The sequence below is a fragment of the Balaenoptera physalus genome (genome assembly GCF_965194825.1).
Source record: "Balaenoptera physalus genome assembly, chromosome: 1".
Lineage (NCBI taxonomy): Eukaryota > Metazoa > Chordata > Mammalia > Artiodactyla > Balaenopteridae > Balaenoptera > Balaenoptera physalus.
Window position 1 is genome coordinate 23,088,233 of NC_138882.1, and position 16,675 is coordinate 23,104,907.

Genomic DNA, 16,675 nt, shown 5'->3' on the forward strand with positions numbered 1-16,675 from the left:
CAAATTTATTTATAAAATCCCTTAAAGGAGTTCTATTCAAATTGGCTTAGAGATAAGTGAGTGCTCATATAAATTAAGTATTCCTAAAACTCTCAGAAATATAGACAATAACCCAAATTTTTTTTAAATTCATGTGATCTGGTGTAATTTTGATAAATAAAGTTAGTTTTCTAATTGTTGGTAAAATAAAAAATAGGCATGTCTTCAGAGTTGTCAGCATTACATATAATGCAGACATACAATTTTTTTCTACCTAGGTTTACTAGTCAAACAAACTTATATTATCTCTACTAGATGGTTAAGATTATAAAACTGTAGGGGACTTCCCTGGTGGTCCAGTGGTTAAGACTCCACACTTCCAGTGCAGGGAGTGCAGGTTCCACCCCTGGTTGGGGAAATAAGATTCTGCATGCCCCGCGGTGTGGCCAAAAAAAAAAGATTATAAAATTATAAATCCAACCTATAAACAAAATGTACAATTAGAAATGAATTGCTTAATGCATGTCAAGTACTGTAGTGAAAAAGAGAGACAAGAACCATGTTTTTAGCTTCTTGCACTCTTTGCTTTTGTGATTTTTTTTTTTTTTTTAAATTTTCTTGGCCACCACGGGGCATGTTGGATCCTAGCTCCCCAACCAGGGATCTAACATGCGCCCCCTGCATTGGAAGTGTGGAGTTTCAACCATTGAACTGCCAGGGAAGTCCCTGTGATATTTTTGATACTTACCTGATTCTCGACAAATAAGTTGATGACTAGCTTTGTTTACTGTCTCGTGAAATTTTCCTTACTAATCTAAAAATAATTGTTAAGAAGAAGTGAATTCTTAAAAAACTAAAAATATAACTACCATATAATCCTGCAATCCCACTCCTAGGCATATATCCAGAGAAAAGCATAATTCAGAAAGATACATGCAACCGCAATGTTCATTACAACACTATTTACAATAGCCAAGACATGGAAGCAACCTAAATGTCCAGCGACAGATGAATAAAGAAGATGTGGTATATATATATATATATATATATATATATATATATATATATATATATATACACACACACATTGAAATATTAGTCATAAAAAAAGAATGAAATAATGCCATTTGTAGCAATATGGATGGACCTAGAGATTATCATACTAAGTGAAGTCGAAAGGTTTTTACTCTGTGAGCCCTGGGGAGGGCCAGGCAGAGTACAAGGTGTCCACAGGAGGGGTGGGTACAGAGAGGAGGAGCTGCGGCCTCAGTCTTGCTTCCCGGTGTCAGTGCCGGAGGAGCGAGGGGGTGCGGGGCTCTGGAGCCCCAGTCCCGGGGCCCAGCTCGACACCTGCCTGCCCGAGCTTACACCGGAGTCCTGGGCAGTCCTGAGAGCGCAGAGCCCGCCTGAAGTCTGGGTCAGGAGAGGAACGCTGGGCAGAGGGAAAAGGCCGGCCTGGGCTGCCCGCAGCTGATCTGAGTTTTTCCAGGGCTGGAGTCTGTCTGCGGCATGAAGAGGCACAGCCCAAGCAGGCACAGCTGAAGCCCGGTGCCGCTCTGTCTGCCAGACACCTTTTCATGTATGGGGATTAGTATTTAATTCATACCAGCAGAAAATATAGACCATATAACAATGGAATATTACTCAGCCATAAAAAAGAACAAAATAATGCCATTTGCAGCAACGTGGGTGGACCTAGAGATTGTCATATTGACTGAAGTAAGTCAGACAGAGAAGGACAAATACCATATGATATTTGTGGGATCTAAAAAAAATGGTACAAATGAACTTATTTACACAACAGGAATAGAGTTACAGATGTAGAAAACAACCTTATGGTTCCAGGGGTGGAGGGATAAACTGGGAGTTTGGGATTGACATATACACACTACTATATATAAAATAGATAACTAATAAGGACCTACTGTATAGCACAGGGAACTCTACTCAATACTCTCTAATGACCTGTATGGGAAAATAATCTAAAAAAGAGTGGATATATGTATATGTATAACTGATTCACTTTGCTGTACAGCAGAAAGTAACACAACATTGTAAATTAACTATACTCCAATAAAATTTTTTTTTAAAAAAGGAAAATATAGACCAGAACCCTAACCCCAACCTCCTACCATGCCTTCCTATTTCAAGGAGTCACCACTTTCTGCACACCGGTCCTCTGCAGGTTGTCTCCCCTGGAAGTGGTACAAGTTGAGTCTAGGTCTGAGGATCAGTCAGTCTCCATTTTATGGTCTCTTTCTGTCTTCCCAAGTCTCCAAAGCCCACTTTAGCTTCCATATCACCAGCTACAGGTTCTTTATGGATACTGATTTTCCTACAATTAAAAGAGAAAGAGGATACACATGCTACTGTGAACTCTTAGCAATTGTCATGGAAACATTCCCACTTAAGGGCTATTCTCTCCATCTGGATTATAGAGTTCAAACGCATAGCACTTCTACATAGCAATTTGCCCATTTTGCCCAAGCCAATCACAGTTGCTATAGACATTTCTCGCCTTGAGCTGATACTACCAGAACCACCCCAACCCTTTAGCAAGAAGTTTCTTTCTTCCGGACATTCTCATCAACCAATGTGAACAATGAGGCATTTTCCTTTCAATCTCCTGCCTTCATCCTGTATATCTATCTGCCCAGGAAATTTAGACCATCCTCTAGTATCCTTTCAAATTTAGTTTTCTGTCCTAGCAATCCACTGTTTTAAATTCAGCAGAGACCTCAGAGAGGCTTTCTGCACACAATTTAAAGCTCTAGCTGCAAGATGATTTGACTCAGATTACAGTCTAGGGGTTTTGTAATGAGCCAGTACTGCAGATGTTAACTGTATGAAATAAAATTTAAATTAAAAATGTATTTTCTGGGACTTCCCTGGTGGCACCGTGGTTAAGAATCTGCCTGCCAATACAGGGGACACGGGTTCGAGCCCTGGTCCGGGAAGATCCCACATGCCGCAGAGCAACTAAGTCCGTGAGCCACAACCCCGCGTGCCTAGAGCCTGTGCTCCACAACAAAGAGAAGCCACCGCAATGAGAAGCCCACACACCGCAACAAAGAGTAGCCCCTGCTCGACACAACTAGAGGGAGCCCGTGCACAGCAACGAAGACCCAACACAGCCAAAAAAAAATGTATTTTCTACTAATTTTTAAATTTATTGTGAAATATAGCATAAAACTGTTGTGTATAACATTATTTACAGTATAAAGAACAACAAAAAATACACTGTGTACTAAAGAAGAAATCAGCCCCTTCATAATCAACAGAACTCTGTTACATATTATAAGAGTTAAAAACATAGCTAACAACAACAGAAATACTACTGCTTCAACAACCATCATGACCCCTTTATCCTTTCCATTCTTCTGAGTGAATAGCATAACTTCCTTTGTTTTCAAAATGTGTATTTAAATGTGTTCTCAGATGTACTGGTCTTTGGGAGTGTGTATAGTTGTGAGCTCAAGGCCCTTCCCACTGAATGGATCCCAAAGAAATTCCATTGAATCTGTAGATCAATTTGGAGAGTATCACCATCTTACAATATTAAATCTTCCAATCCATGAATATGGGATGTCTTCCCACTTATTTAGGTTTTCTTAAATTTCTTTCAACAATATTTTATAGTTTTCAGAGTACAAGTTTTATACTTGTTTTATTAACGTTATTTCTAAGTATTTTATTCTTTTTGATGTTGTTGTACATGGAATCGTTACTTAATTTAATTTTCAGACTGTTCCTTGCTAGGGTAGAAACATAATTGATTTTTGTATATTGAGCTAATTTTTTGTTTAAGTGGATTCTTTAGGATTTTCTATATACAAGATCATGTCATCTGTGAATGAGATTGTTTTACCTTTTCCTCTCCAAACTGGATGATTTTCACTTGCTTGCTTATTGCCCTGGTTAAACCCTCCTAAAAGTCATATGGATTTTCAAGAGACCCCAAATAGCCAAAAACAATACTGAAAAAGAAGAACAAACCTGGAGGACTCACACTTCCTGATTTCAAATCTTACTACAAAGCTACAGTAATCAAAACAGTGTGGTACTGGGATAAAGACAGACATATAGACCAATGGAATAGAATAGAGAGCCCAGAAATAAATCCTTGCATGTATAATAATAATGTAATAATTTTTGGCAAGGGTGCCAAGGTCATTCAATGGGGGAACACATTCTTTTCAATGAATGGTGCTGGATAGCCACAGGCAAAAGAACAAATTGAACCCTTACCTAATACCATACACAAAATTCACACAAGGGACTTCCCCGGTGGTCCAGTGGGTAAGACTCCACGCTCCCAATGCAGGGGGCCTGGGTTCGATCCCTGGTCAGGGAATTAGATCCCACACGCATGCTGCAACTCAGAATCCACATGCTGCAAGTAAGAAGTCTGCATGCTGCAACTAAATGTCCCGCGTGCCACAACTAAGACCCAGTGTGACATAAATAAATAAATAATTTTTAAAAATTCACATAAAATGGATCCATGACCTAAATGTAAGACCTAAAACTATAACAGTCTTAGGAGATACATAGAGCAAAATTTCATAATGTTGGACTTGGCAATGATTTCTCGGATATGACACCAAAGGCACAGGTAACAAAAGAAAAATAAACAAATTGGACTTTATGAAAATGAAAAAAACTGTGGATCAAAAGACACTATCAACAGAGTTAAAAAGTCAACCCACAGAAAGGGAATAAATATTTGCAAATTATATATCTGATAAAGAATTAATATCCAGAACATATGTGAATTCCCCAAATTTCTATATTTGACTTTTAATTCATTCCACTGTGGTCAGAAAACTTATGTAGCATGTTGCAATTCTTTTAAGCATTTTGAGACTTGCCCTGTGGCCTAAAATGTGGTGTATCCTAGAGGATGTTTCATGTGCACTTGAGAAGAATATGTATTCTATTGTTTTTTTTGTTTTGTTTTGTTTTTGTTTTTGTTTTAATTAATTTATTTATTAGTTATATTTGGTTGCATTGGGTCTTTGTTGCTGCACGCGGGCTTTCTCTAATTGTGGTGAGCGGGGGCTACTCTTCGTTGTGGTGCGCAGGCTTCTCATTGCGGTGACTTCTCTTGTTGCAGAGCACGGGCTCTAGGCCATGCGGGCTTCAGTTGTTGCAGCACATGGGCTCAGTAGTTGTGGCTCGCAGGCTCTAGACCACAGGCTCAGTAGTTGTGGCGCACGGGCTTAGTTGCTCCATGGCATGTGGGATCTTCCCGGACCAGGGCTCAAACCCCGTGTCCCCTGCACCGGCAGGCAGGTTCCCAACCACTGCGCCACCAGGGAAGCCCCTATTGTTTTTTCATGGAGTGTTCTATGGACAGTTTTGAGGTCTAGCGGGTTTAAATTGTTTTTCAATTCTTCTGTTACCTTGTGGAACATCTGTCTAGTTGTTCTAACCATTTTTGGAAGTGGGGTATTGACATCTCCAGCTATTACTATTGAGTTGTCTATTTGTCCCTTCAATTTTATCAGTTTTGCTTCATGTATTTTGGGGCTCTGTTCTTAGATGCATATCTTAATGGACTGACCCTTTTGTCATTATAAAATGTCCCTTTTTATCTCTAGTAACTCTTTTTTTTTAAGTCTATTGTGTCTGATATTAGTAAAACCACTCCAGCTTTCTTATGGCTGCTGTTTGCACACATATCTTTTCTCACTCTTTTATTTTCAAGTTATTTGTATCTCTGAATCTGAAGGGTGTCTCCTGTAGTCACCATATAATTGGATCTTTTTTTAATCTAGTCTGTCAATCTCTGCCTTTTGATTGGATTGTTTAATTCATTCATATTTAATGTTATTATTGATATACTTGATTTACATTTGCTTTTTTACTTTTTGTTTCCTATATGTCCCATCTCTCTTTCCCTCTATTCCTCTTTTACCTCTTTCTTTTGCATTAAATGAATATTTTCTTATGTAAAATTTTAATTCTAGTAATGATTTTTTTCACTGTGTGTTTTCATTATGTTCCTTGTGGTTACACCAGGACTTACAATATGTATCTTAACTAATCAGAATATTTCAAATGTATTCTAACTTAATTCTAGTAAGATGTAGAAATGTTGCTCCTATATAGCTCTATTTCCTTTTCCTCCATTTTGTGCTATTATTGTTAAACATATTACATCTATATGTGTTACAAATCCAAAAATACACTGTTATAATTGTTACTTTATATAATTTTATGTCTTGTAAGGAAACTGAGAGGAGAGAAAGTACATATAGAGTTTGTTATACTAACCTTCTTATTTACCATTTCTAAGTCTCTTCATTTGCTTCTGTGGAATTGAGTTACCATCTGGTATCATTTCCTTACTCCAAGGCAGCTTTGCTCCCATCATGTATTTTGTGCTGTTGTTGTCAAATATTTTACATTTCTATATGCTCTAGGCCCAATAATACATATATATATACACACACACATATATATATATACTGCTTTTAAAATTAGTTAAGAGAAGAAAGTAGAAGAAATAGGCATTTCTGCTGTCTTTTATCATTACTTAACATTTACTGGTGCTATTTATTTTTTCATGTGGACTCGAGTTACATTCTGAGGTCATTTGCTCTTAGCCAAAGAACTTCTTTTAGTATTTCTTAGCAAGTAGCTGTTAGAACAACAATTCTCTCAGTTTTTATTTATCTGAAAACCTCTGTATTATGTCTTCACTTTTGAAAGATAGCTTTGCTGGATATAAGGTTCCTGTTTGACAGTGTTTTTTTCCCAGCACTTTGAATATGTTATCCCACTGCCTTCTGGCCCCCATTGTTTCTGATGAGGGGTCAACTGTTAATCCTTTGGGGTCTTCTTTTATGTGACGAGTAATTTTTCTCTTGTTCTTTCAAGATTTTCTCTTTGTCTTTCAGCATTTTTACTGTAATATGTCTGGGTATAGATCTCTTTGTTTTGTGTTCATCCTGCTTGGAGTCCATTGAGCTTCTTGGATGTGTAGAATAATGTTTTTCATCAAATTTGGGTAGTTGTCAGCTATTTTTTCAGCTATTATAATTTTTATTGGAGTATAGTTGATTTACAATGTTGTGTTAGTTTCAGGTGTACAGCAAAGTGAGTCAGTTATACATATACATATATTCACTCTTTTTTGATTCTTTTCCCATATAGGCCATTACAGAGTATTGAGTAGAGTGCCCTGTGCTATACAGTAGGTCCTTATTAGTTATCTATTTTATATACAGTAATATGTATATATCAATCCCAATCTCCCAATTTATCCCTCCCCACCTCCTTCCCCCTTGATGACCGTAAGTTTGTTTTCTACATCTGTGACTCTATTTCTGTTTTGTGAATAAGTTCATTTGCACCATCTTTTTAGATTCCACATATAAGCAATACCATAAGATATTTGTCTCAAAAAGGGATCTTGACTTAGGACCTTTTAATTGGTTGATTTTTTTTTGCTTTGTTGTATACTCTTCATTTCATAGATCTACACCAAGATGGTTCTGCTTCCCCACCACCTCCACTGCCAGAAAGAACCTTAGAGTCCTTTCTTCTTGCTGATACAGATTGTTAGAGCAGTACTCTCTCTCAAAAAAGTTATAAAAATGAGACAGTTAAAGGTTAACAATAAAGGAGGACCTAAATGGAAAATGTACAAAGAATTATTAAATTAGACAAAAACAATACATTTCAAAAACCCATAATGTATTGCAAAAATAATGCATTAAAAAGTCAAGCTAAGGGGCTTCCCTGGTGGTGCAGTGGTTAAGAATCCTCCTGCCAATGCAGGGGACACAGGTTCAAGCCCTGGTCCAGGAAGATCCCACATGTCGTGGAGCAACTAAGCCCGTGCGCCACAACTACTGAGCCTGCGCTCTAGAGCCCGCGAGCCACAACTACTGAGCCCGCGTGTCACAACTGCTGAAGCCCACGTGCCTAGAGCCCATGCTCCACAACAAGAGAGGCCACCGCAATGAGAAGCCCGTGCACCACAACGAAGAGTAGCCCCCGCTCGCCGCAACTAGAGAAACCCTGCGCACACCAACGAAGACCCAGAGCAGCCAAAAATAAATAAATAAATAAATAAATAAATTTTTTTTAAAAAGCTACACACCATTTCCTCCACTCATGTGTATGGTTGGCTTCACACAGATGATAAAACTACTTCACCCTGTGAACTGTTCTGTCACCGGTTTGTGGTGTTCACTGGCTCTTGAGCCCTGCCTTCGCCACAGTGCAAGTCCCTTCCAGATCATTCCCTAGTGTCTGCCACTATGTAAGCTGTGTGATCTAAGATACATCACTTACCCTCTCCAGGTGCTAACTTCCTCATACGTACAACACAGGGAGTATGTGACATATCTCTCATCAGAAGTCTGAAGTCCAGGGCTTTTCTTTCTAGCCTTTGCCCTTTGCCCCTCTTCCAAATCATGACTTTGCTTTTGCATAAGCCGTAGCTGCTGGAGGATGCAAGAGTCATCAGAGCATAACTGCTTTTGGATGAGCTGGACGTGGACGGGTGCTGACAGGAGCAGATTACGTTTTCTTCGATAACTGTCGTTTACCCTGTTCTGTTGAATTGTTCTGCCCTGACTCAGAGGAAGTCTCAAGCAGAGCCCAGAGCCTTTCAGTTTCTCTTGATCACTAACCAAATTAATTCCCTTTATGTGGGTATTTAAAACTGAAGTCTGATCCAAATAAACATGATATTGTCTCACGGGACTAAAAGCTTCTTTCCTCTTTCTACCAGTCAGGCCTGATTTAGGCTTAGATGTTTAAATGGAGAAGGGCAGGGAGAAGGATGTCTTCTGTTTCTTCTCTCTTCCTGGCTTTTCCTCTGCCCCCTCTTGCAGGACTCTGTGGCATCTAACTTGGGGGAGAGGAGGGTGGGGAGATGGAGGGGTGGTGATAAGGCAGATTTTTTAAAAAGGACAGGAGTCCCACATTACTGGTAGAGTTTTCCTCAGCCATGCCAGCAACCATGAAGGTGCAAATCCAGCCCTTGTCAAATGGTTATAATCTGGCTCACCTCACCTAATTCACCTACTGGCAAAGCCACAACCTGCAGAGACCCTCTGTCCACAGACAGCTCCCGAGTACCTCTCACCTTTAGGCATTGTCAGGCCCGAGCCAGAGACCAGCCTCGTGTGTCCCCAGACACAAAAGTCAAGTTCTAGGGGTGGTTCCATGAAACCCTCCTCATTTGGCCAGGATTAACAAAGCGTGCAGAGAAGAGACGCCCAGCCCACCACAAACTCACTCTAAAGAAATTCTATTACCTTCCTTTTTTTTTCCTAATGATTTAATTTTTTTTTCTTTATTTTATTTTATTTTTTTGGCCACGCCATGCAGCTTATGGGATCTTAGTTCCCAGACCAGGGATTGAGCCCCGGCCCCCAGCAATGAAAGTGCCAAGTCCTAACAACTGGACTGCCAGGGAACTCTCCTCTATTACCTTTCAGGATTATTCTCTTTGATTCTTCTTACAGACACTTCAGGGGGGTGATAAGCTAATAATAGCAAAATGTATTCATCATCTTTGAGCATGACCTACATGGCGCATCTGACCCCCTCCTGTTCACAGTTTTGGAGCCTCTGATAAAACTCTTAGAAAAAAGGAAAAGCCAAATGTGTATCCAACTTTAATATACTTAGGATTATACTTCTAAACTTGCTGCCTAGAGATGTTCTCACAAAACCTATCACACATTCCACAAGTTTGAATTCCCTCTCTCTGATTTCACATCTGCAGGTGAGCAGAGAGACTTGACATTGATTCCTGCATACACTGAAAATGCATTATGTATTTTTCTGTGGTACCAGACTATCAGGAAGCAAAGGTGTCTGGCTCCTTTCAGCAGAAACAAGTGAAAGCCCATGTGAGTGGGAGGCAGAGTCATGCTTGCAGGGCTTTCTCATAAGATTCCCTCCTGACACACTGATTTTTTGCTTTAACTTACAGCCTGTGTCTCTTCAATGCCTCTAGGGTTGATAGAAAGAAATACATTTTGGAAATATGATGGCCTTTTCCACCAGTCTGCTCCTTCAGCAATTTTGCCACAAGAGTAGTTTCTTCTAAAGTGTTTTTCTACAGAAAAGTATCACTTTGCCCCTATTTTCCAAATAGTGACATAGGTGAAAGAAGACGCAAGCAACTCTGTTCTGTATCTTCTGTAGTGCACATGGACCCATCGTAGGTCAACATTTTTTCCTTATAGTAACATCACTTCAAAGGCCAACCTGAACTGGTTGTACACTTTTCTTTTTTTTGTTTGTTTTTTGTTTTTGTTTTGTTTTTTGCATTTAAAAAATATAATTTTAATTTATTTTTTATTTTATTTATTTTTTAAATTAATTTTTATTGGAGTATAGTTGCTTTACAATGTTGTATTAGCTTCTACTTACAGCAAAGTGAATCAGCTATACATATACATATATCCCTTCTTTTTTGGATTTCCTTTGCATTTAGGTTGTACACTTTTCTTATTTGAAAACTCGTTCTTATTGCTGAATCAAAGTTTATGCTAAGGGACTTCCCTGGTGGCACAGTGGTTAAGAATCCGCCTGCCAACGCAGGGCACATGGGTTCGAGCCCTGGTCCGGGAAGATCCCACATGCCGCGGAACAACTAAGTCCGTGTGCCACAACTACTGAGCCTGCGCTCTAGAGCCTGTGAGCCACAGCTACTGAGCCCGCGTGCCACAACTACTGAAGCCCGTGTGCCTAGAGCCCGTGCTCCGCAACAGGAGAAGCCACCGCAATGAGAAGCCCACGCACCGCAACGAAGAATAGCCCCTGCTCGCAGCAACTAGAGAAAGCCCGCACACAGCAATGAAGACCCGATGCAGCCAAAAATAAAATAAATAAATTTTTTTTAAAAAGTTTATGCTAAAACATTTTCAGACTCACTTTGGAGAGATTAGCAGCAGATGACAGGTTGGTTCCTGTAGTAGTAGTTTCTAGTGCAAACTCACCGACTGGGTGTTTTAAATAACAGAAATTTACTGTCTCACAGTTCTAAAGGCTAGCAGCTTGAAATCAAGCTGTTGGTAGGGCTGGTTCTTTTGCTGTGAGGGAAGGGTTTGCTCTAGAAATCTCTCCTCAGTTTGTAGATGGCTATCTTCACATTCACACAGCATTCTCCCTGTGTCTCCTCATCTTTCTTCATTAAAAAAAAAAAAACAAAAAAAAAACCACCTTTGTTCTTTGGATCATATCATCTCTATTTATCTATAAATTCAACATATTTTTCTTCTGCTGGTTGAAATCTAACGTTGAGCCTCTCTAGTGCATTTTTCATTTTAGTTCTTGTGCTTTTCAACTCCACAATTTCCCTTTGGTTCTTTTTTGTAATTTCTATCTCTTCATTTATATTCTCTATTTGATGAGACACTTTCATCATACCTCCCTTTTCCTCTTTAAGCACGGTTTTAGTTCTTTGAGCATATTTATTGTCACAGCTGTGAAGCGTCCTTCAGTCTGAAATCTGGGCCCTCTCACAGGCAATTTCTGTCATCTGCTTTTTCCCCATATATGGGTCACACTTTCCTGGTTCTTTGCATGTCTTGTTTTTTTGTTGTTGTTGTTTTGTTTTGTTTCCTGCAAAATGGACTGTTTAGATAATATATTGTAGCAACTCTCAATACTTATTTCTCCTCCCCCTATCCCTCAGGGTTGGCTGTGGTCTCTGTGTGCTTGTTTATTTGTTAAGTGACTTGGCTGGGTTATTTTAGTGAATTCTATTTCCCCATCATTGTGAAGGCCTTGATGTTGCTCACTAGGGGGCATGGTCTTGCGGATGTGCAGTCACTCTGTGATTAGCAGGGCACTTTTGATTGTACCTTTCCCTGATCTGTTAAGATGTCTGCTTCTGTTTGTATTACACCCAGCTGTTGGGTTTCTCTAATTGCTGGCTGATAGCTCTATTATTTTTGGCGATGTCCTTGAGCATAAGTTGCTCCACAATCTGATCCAGGTAAATTTGAGTCCCCTTCCAGGGATACAAGCAAATTGAAGTGAGGATAAATGAGGGCCCAGTATTGTCAGTCTGCCACAACTGTTGTAGAGCGTCCACTCTATGAGATGGCTGAGTGAATGAATGGACCCTTGACTTCCTGGCTACATTCTCCTGGAATTTAGCCTCTGCAACGTGGAACTGAGGTGAGGGGGTTGAGGTGGAAGCATGAGAAATGCTGGCAACCTGCCCCTCCTGGGAAGACACCATAGCCCTTGACTGGGAGCTGGGGAAATAGGGAGCCTTATCTTCTTGGCCACAGCTACCTGGAGAGGAGCATCTGTTATGCTGGGCTTGGGTTGAGGGGAGAAAGAGCAGGTCATGGTTCAGGTGCCATAGATATTTGTTGTTCTTACTGAGATTTAGTAGATTTTCTTTTTTTTTTTTTTTTTTTAATTATTAGCACCTTTTTAATTATTATTTATTTATTTATTTATTTTTTGGCTGTTTTGGGTCTTCGTTTCTGTGCGAGGGCTTCCTCTAGTTGCAGCAAGCGGGGGCCACTCTTCATCGCGGTGCGCGGGCCTCTCACTATCGTGGCCTCTCTTGTTGCGGAGCACAGGCTCCAGACGCACAGGCTCAGTAGTTGTGGCTCACGGGCCCAGTTGCTCCGCGGCATGTGGGATCTTCCCAGACCAGGGCTCGCACCCGTGTCCCCTGCATTGGCAGGCAGATTCTCAACCACTGCGCCACCAGGGAAGCCCCAGATTTTCTTGAATAAATATTTTATTTGCTGTATGCCCTTAAGGTACCTTCCAGAGACTTTAGATAGCTGTTGTGTTCTAAAACTTTCACCAGTTATAGTTGTCTTGCTGGAAAGGAGAGCTTCTAAAATAGTATCTTATTGTGGATTTTAACTGCCTGTCCTTGATATGTAATAAGGTTGAACATTTTTCACCTCATCCTGGGTCATTTGTGCTAGTTTATGCCTGTTTGCCCTCAGACCCATTCCTCATGTTTTCCTGCAGTGCACTGCAGAGGGGCTCACCCCTGTGGGCTCCCATGTCAGCTGGATTCCAGCCAAATTTGGCTAATAGTGTCCCCTCCCACTGTGGAGGACACTTGAAGGCAGGAGAGTGAAGCCAGGGATTTCTCCCCTCCCTTCTTTACCCTGGGCTTTGCCTGCTGTGGTTGTGACTTGAGCTTTTCCCAGACATGCCCACGGCGGTTTCAGCTTTCATTGGATAATGTTGCCTTCTGGGGTCCTAGAACATTTTCTCCTACATTTGTCGGCCCAGCTGAGGGGATGAGAGTGGTTTCCCACATTGTCCTCACTATCCCATCTGCCTCTCAACTCCTCTGTCACCTGTATAACCAGTGCCTTGCATTAAATTCCCTCTGCTGTAAGTACTTGACGCGGTGCCTGTTTTTCAGGTTAGACTCTGACTGATACACCATTAATGCTTCCTTTTCTGTTAAATTATTTATTTTTTTCTTTTTTTTCTATAGTCTGCCCTCCTTTTCTTTTTAATTCTTAAGAGTTCTTTATATATTTTGAATACCAGTCATTTATTGATTGTATGTGTTGGAAAAACATACAATCAATAAATGTATGCATTTATACATTTATACATACAAACTCTTCTCTCTGTTTATGGTTTGTCTTTTCACTCTTTTTTTTTTTTTGTCTGTGTTGGGTCTTTCGTTGCTACGCACGGGCTTCTCATTGTGGTGGCTTCTCTTGTTGTGGAGCACGGGCTCTAGTGCACACAGCTTCAGTAGTTGTGGCATGCGGGCTCAGTAGTTGTGGCTCACGGACTCTAGAGTGCAGGCTCAGTAGTTGTGGCGCACAGGCTTAGTTGCTCCGCAACATATGGGATCTTCCTGGACCAGGGATTGAACCCGTGTCCCCTGCATTGACAGGCTGATTCTTAACCACTGCATCACCAGGGAAATCCTGTCTTTTCACTCTTTATGATGACTTTTGATGAACAGTTTCTACAGTTAATGAAGTAGTCTACTTTCAAAATATGTTTTCTTGATGGTTTGTGCCTTTTGTGTCTTCTTTTAAGAAATCACTTTTCTAAACTTCCCTAAATAATATTTTCTTCCTAATTCAAAATCTTCTTAGCTTAACCTTCCACATTTAAGTCTATAAGATAGGTTGAACTAATTTTAGTGTAAAATATGAGGTGGGTTCAATCTCATGTTTTCTCATATTGATAACCAATTATCCCGGCACCATTTTTATTGAAAATCTTCCCTTTTCCTCACTGATCTTATATTTCTATATACTGATAGGATTTATTTCTGCACCCTCTATTCTGTCCCATTATTATATTATTTATCCCTGAATTAATACTATGCTATCTATATTACACTACACTGTATTATTAATATGCTATCTTAAATTATATTTTAAAGCTTTAAAAGAATTTTTTTATCTGGTGAACTAAGTCCCCTTACCTTGTTCTTTTATTGATATGCCTTGGCTATTCTTGACCCTTTTACTCTTCAATATAAATTTAAAATCAGCTTATCAAGTTCCACCAAAACCCATTTGAATTTTTATTAAAATACATTGAATTTGTAGATCAATTGTAGGAGTGGGGAGAATTGACACCTTTGTGGTATTTAGTCTTTCAATCCATAGACATGGTCTATTTCACAATTTATTTAAGTCTTTTATGTCTTTCAGTAAAGTGTTATTATTTTCTTTTGAAGATATTACACATCTTTTGTTAGATTTGTTTCTAGGTACTTTTTTTATGTTATCATAAATGTATCTTTTGGGCTTCCCTGGTGGCGCAGTGGTTAAGAATCTGCCTGCCAATGCAGGGGACACAGGTTCGAGCCCTGGTCCGGGAAGATCCCACATGCCGCGGAGCAACTAAGCCTGTGCGCCACAGCTACTGAGCCTGTGCTCTAGAGCCCGCGAGCCACAACTACTGAGCCCACGTGCTGCAACTACTGAAGCCCGCGTGCCTAGAGCCCGTGCTCTGCAACAAGAGAAGCCACCACAATGAGAAGCCTGCGCACCGCAAGGAGGAGTAGCCCCCACTCGCCGCAACTAGAGAAAGCCCGCGCGTAGCAACGAAGACCCAACGTAGCCAAAAATAAATAAATAAAAATAAATTTATTTTTAAAAATAATAATTAATAAATGTATCTTTCTATTTGATTGCATTACTTAACTGGTTGTTACTGGTGTATAAAAACACAAAAGATATGAAGGGAATCAAAAGGTATAAGCTTCCAGTTATAAAAGAAATAAGTCATGGGAATGTAATGTACAGCATGGCGATAATAGCCAATAATACTGTAATGCATATTTGAAAGTTGCTAAGAGAGCAAAGTTCTCATCACAAGAAAAAAAATTCTGTAATTATATATGGGGACGTATGCTAACTAGACCTACTGTGGTGATCACTTTGCAATGTATACAAATATTGAATCATTATGTTGTACACCTGAAACTAATATAATGTTACATGTCCATTATACTTCAAAAAACATAAAAGATCTTTGTACATTGATTTTCCATCTACCAACCTTGCTAAATTCTCTTATTTTATTTGAATAACTCAATTAGATTGGTTTTTCTATATAGATATTGCCAATAAAAATGAATTGTATCAAATTTTTTCTGCTTCTTTTGAGATAATCATATAGTTTCCTCCTTTAATCAGCTTGTCTACCATTCTTGCATTCCAGGTAAGTTGAGAGAAGACAGGAAAAAGGCATGATTGCAGAGCTTTCTTGGTATAATCAGAAAGACTGAAGTCTCATAGGGAGGCCCTGTTTTTGGCAGGATGCTGAAGCAGGAGATGAGCAGTCATTACGGGAAATGTCTAAATCCAATGGGCCTGAGGACAAACACACAGAATCTTGTACAACCAGCTCCTTAGGGATGATGAAATCAGCTGAGATATCATCCCTCCAAAGAAGTGAGGTCCAAAAGCCTTGTGAAGGCTATGGCTGGAAGACACTTGGAGTCTGGGAAGATGGGTCTGATGTTTAGACTCAGACTGGAGAGCACTGTGGGACTAAAGATACCAACAGTAAACAGGAGAACATGACGCTCCCAAACTGAGCAGGTCCAGACGCACTGAGTGAGGCCAGCAGAGCAAAGAATGGAACAGGCAGGGTGTAGTTTTGCCCCCAGCATTCGAAGTCAGCTTTAGTTATAGACGAATGTGTGAACTGCTGTAACTGTCAATTTATATGTGCTAGTTTACCAATTAAGTAACAGATTATAAAATAAGTAAGAAATGATATTTATTGGCAATTAACTACTGACTGGAAGAGTTGTCTTTGTTATTTACTGTCAAAGAACGGATGACCTAAAGTTATTATTATGACTAAAGTTCATTTGAAGTGAATAAAGAATGTCTTCTGTAATTACTCTTCTACAAATTAAAGTTGGCAAATCTACCCACAGGCTAATACCTCTTAATACCATTATTAGATCTCAGCTGTGTCATTGTCAAAATACAGTTGACCCTTGAACAACATGGAGGTTAGAGGTGCTGACGTTCTGTGCAATTGAAAACTCGTGTATAACGTTATAGTTGGCCCTCTGTATCCCTGGTTCCTCATCCTCGGATTCAGCCAGTTGTGGATTGTGTAGTCCTGGAGTACGTATTTATTGAAAAAAATCCATGCATAAGTGGACCAGCGCAATTCAAGCCCATGTTGTTCAAGGGTCAGCTGTAGTCTTAAAAAATGAATTGCTAAAATTAGA

The 16,675-nt window shown here is 39.8% G+C and overlaps 1 long non-coding RNA gene across 2 annotated transcripts in view; it reads right to left on the minus strand.

Annotated features, from left to right (window-relative positions):
* Positions 1 to 16,675, minus strand: part of LOC309644631 — a 39,111-nt gene that overhangs the window by 16,002 nt on the left and 6,434 nt on the right. Inside the window, exon 3 of one of the 2 annotated variants that reach the window (XR_014254529.1) lies at positions 2,112 to 2,314. The exons of the other annotated variant lie outside the window; for it this stretch is intronic. This is a non-coding gene — a long non-coding RNA (uncharacterized lncRNA). The remainder of the gene's footprint in view (positions 1 to 2,111; positions 2,315 to 16,675) is intronic. 2 annotated transcript variants of the gene reach the window in all.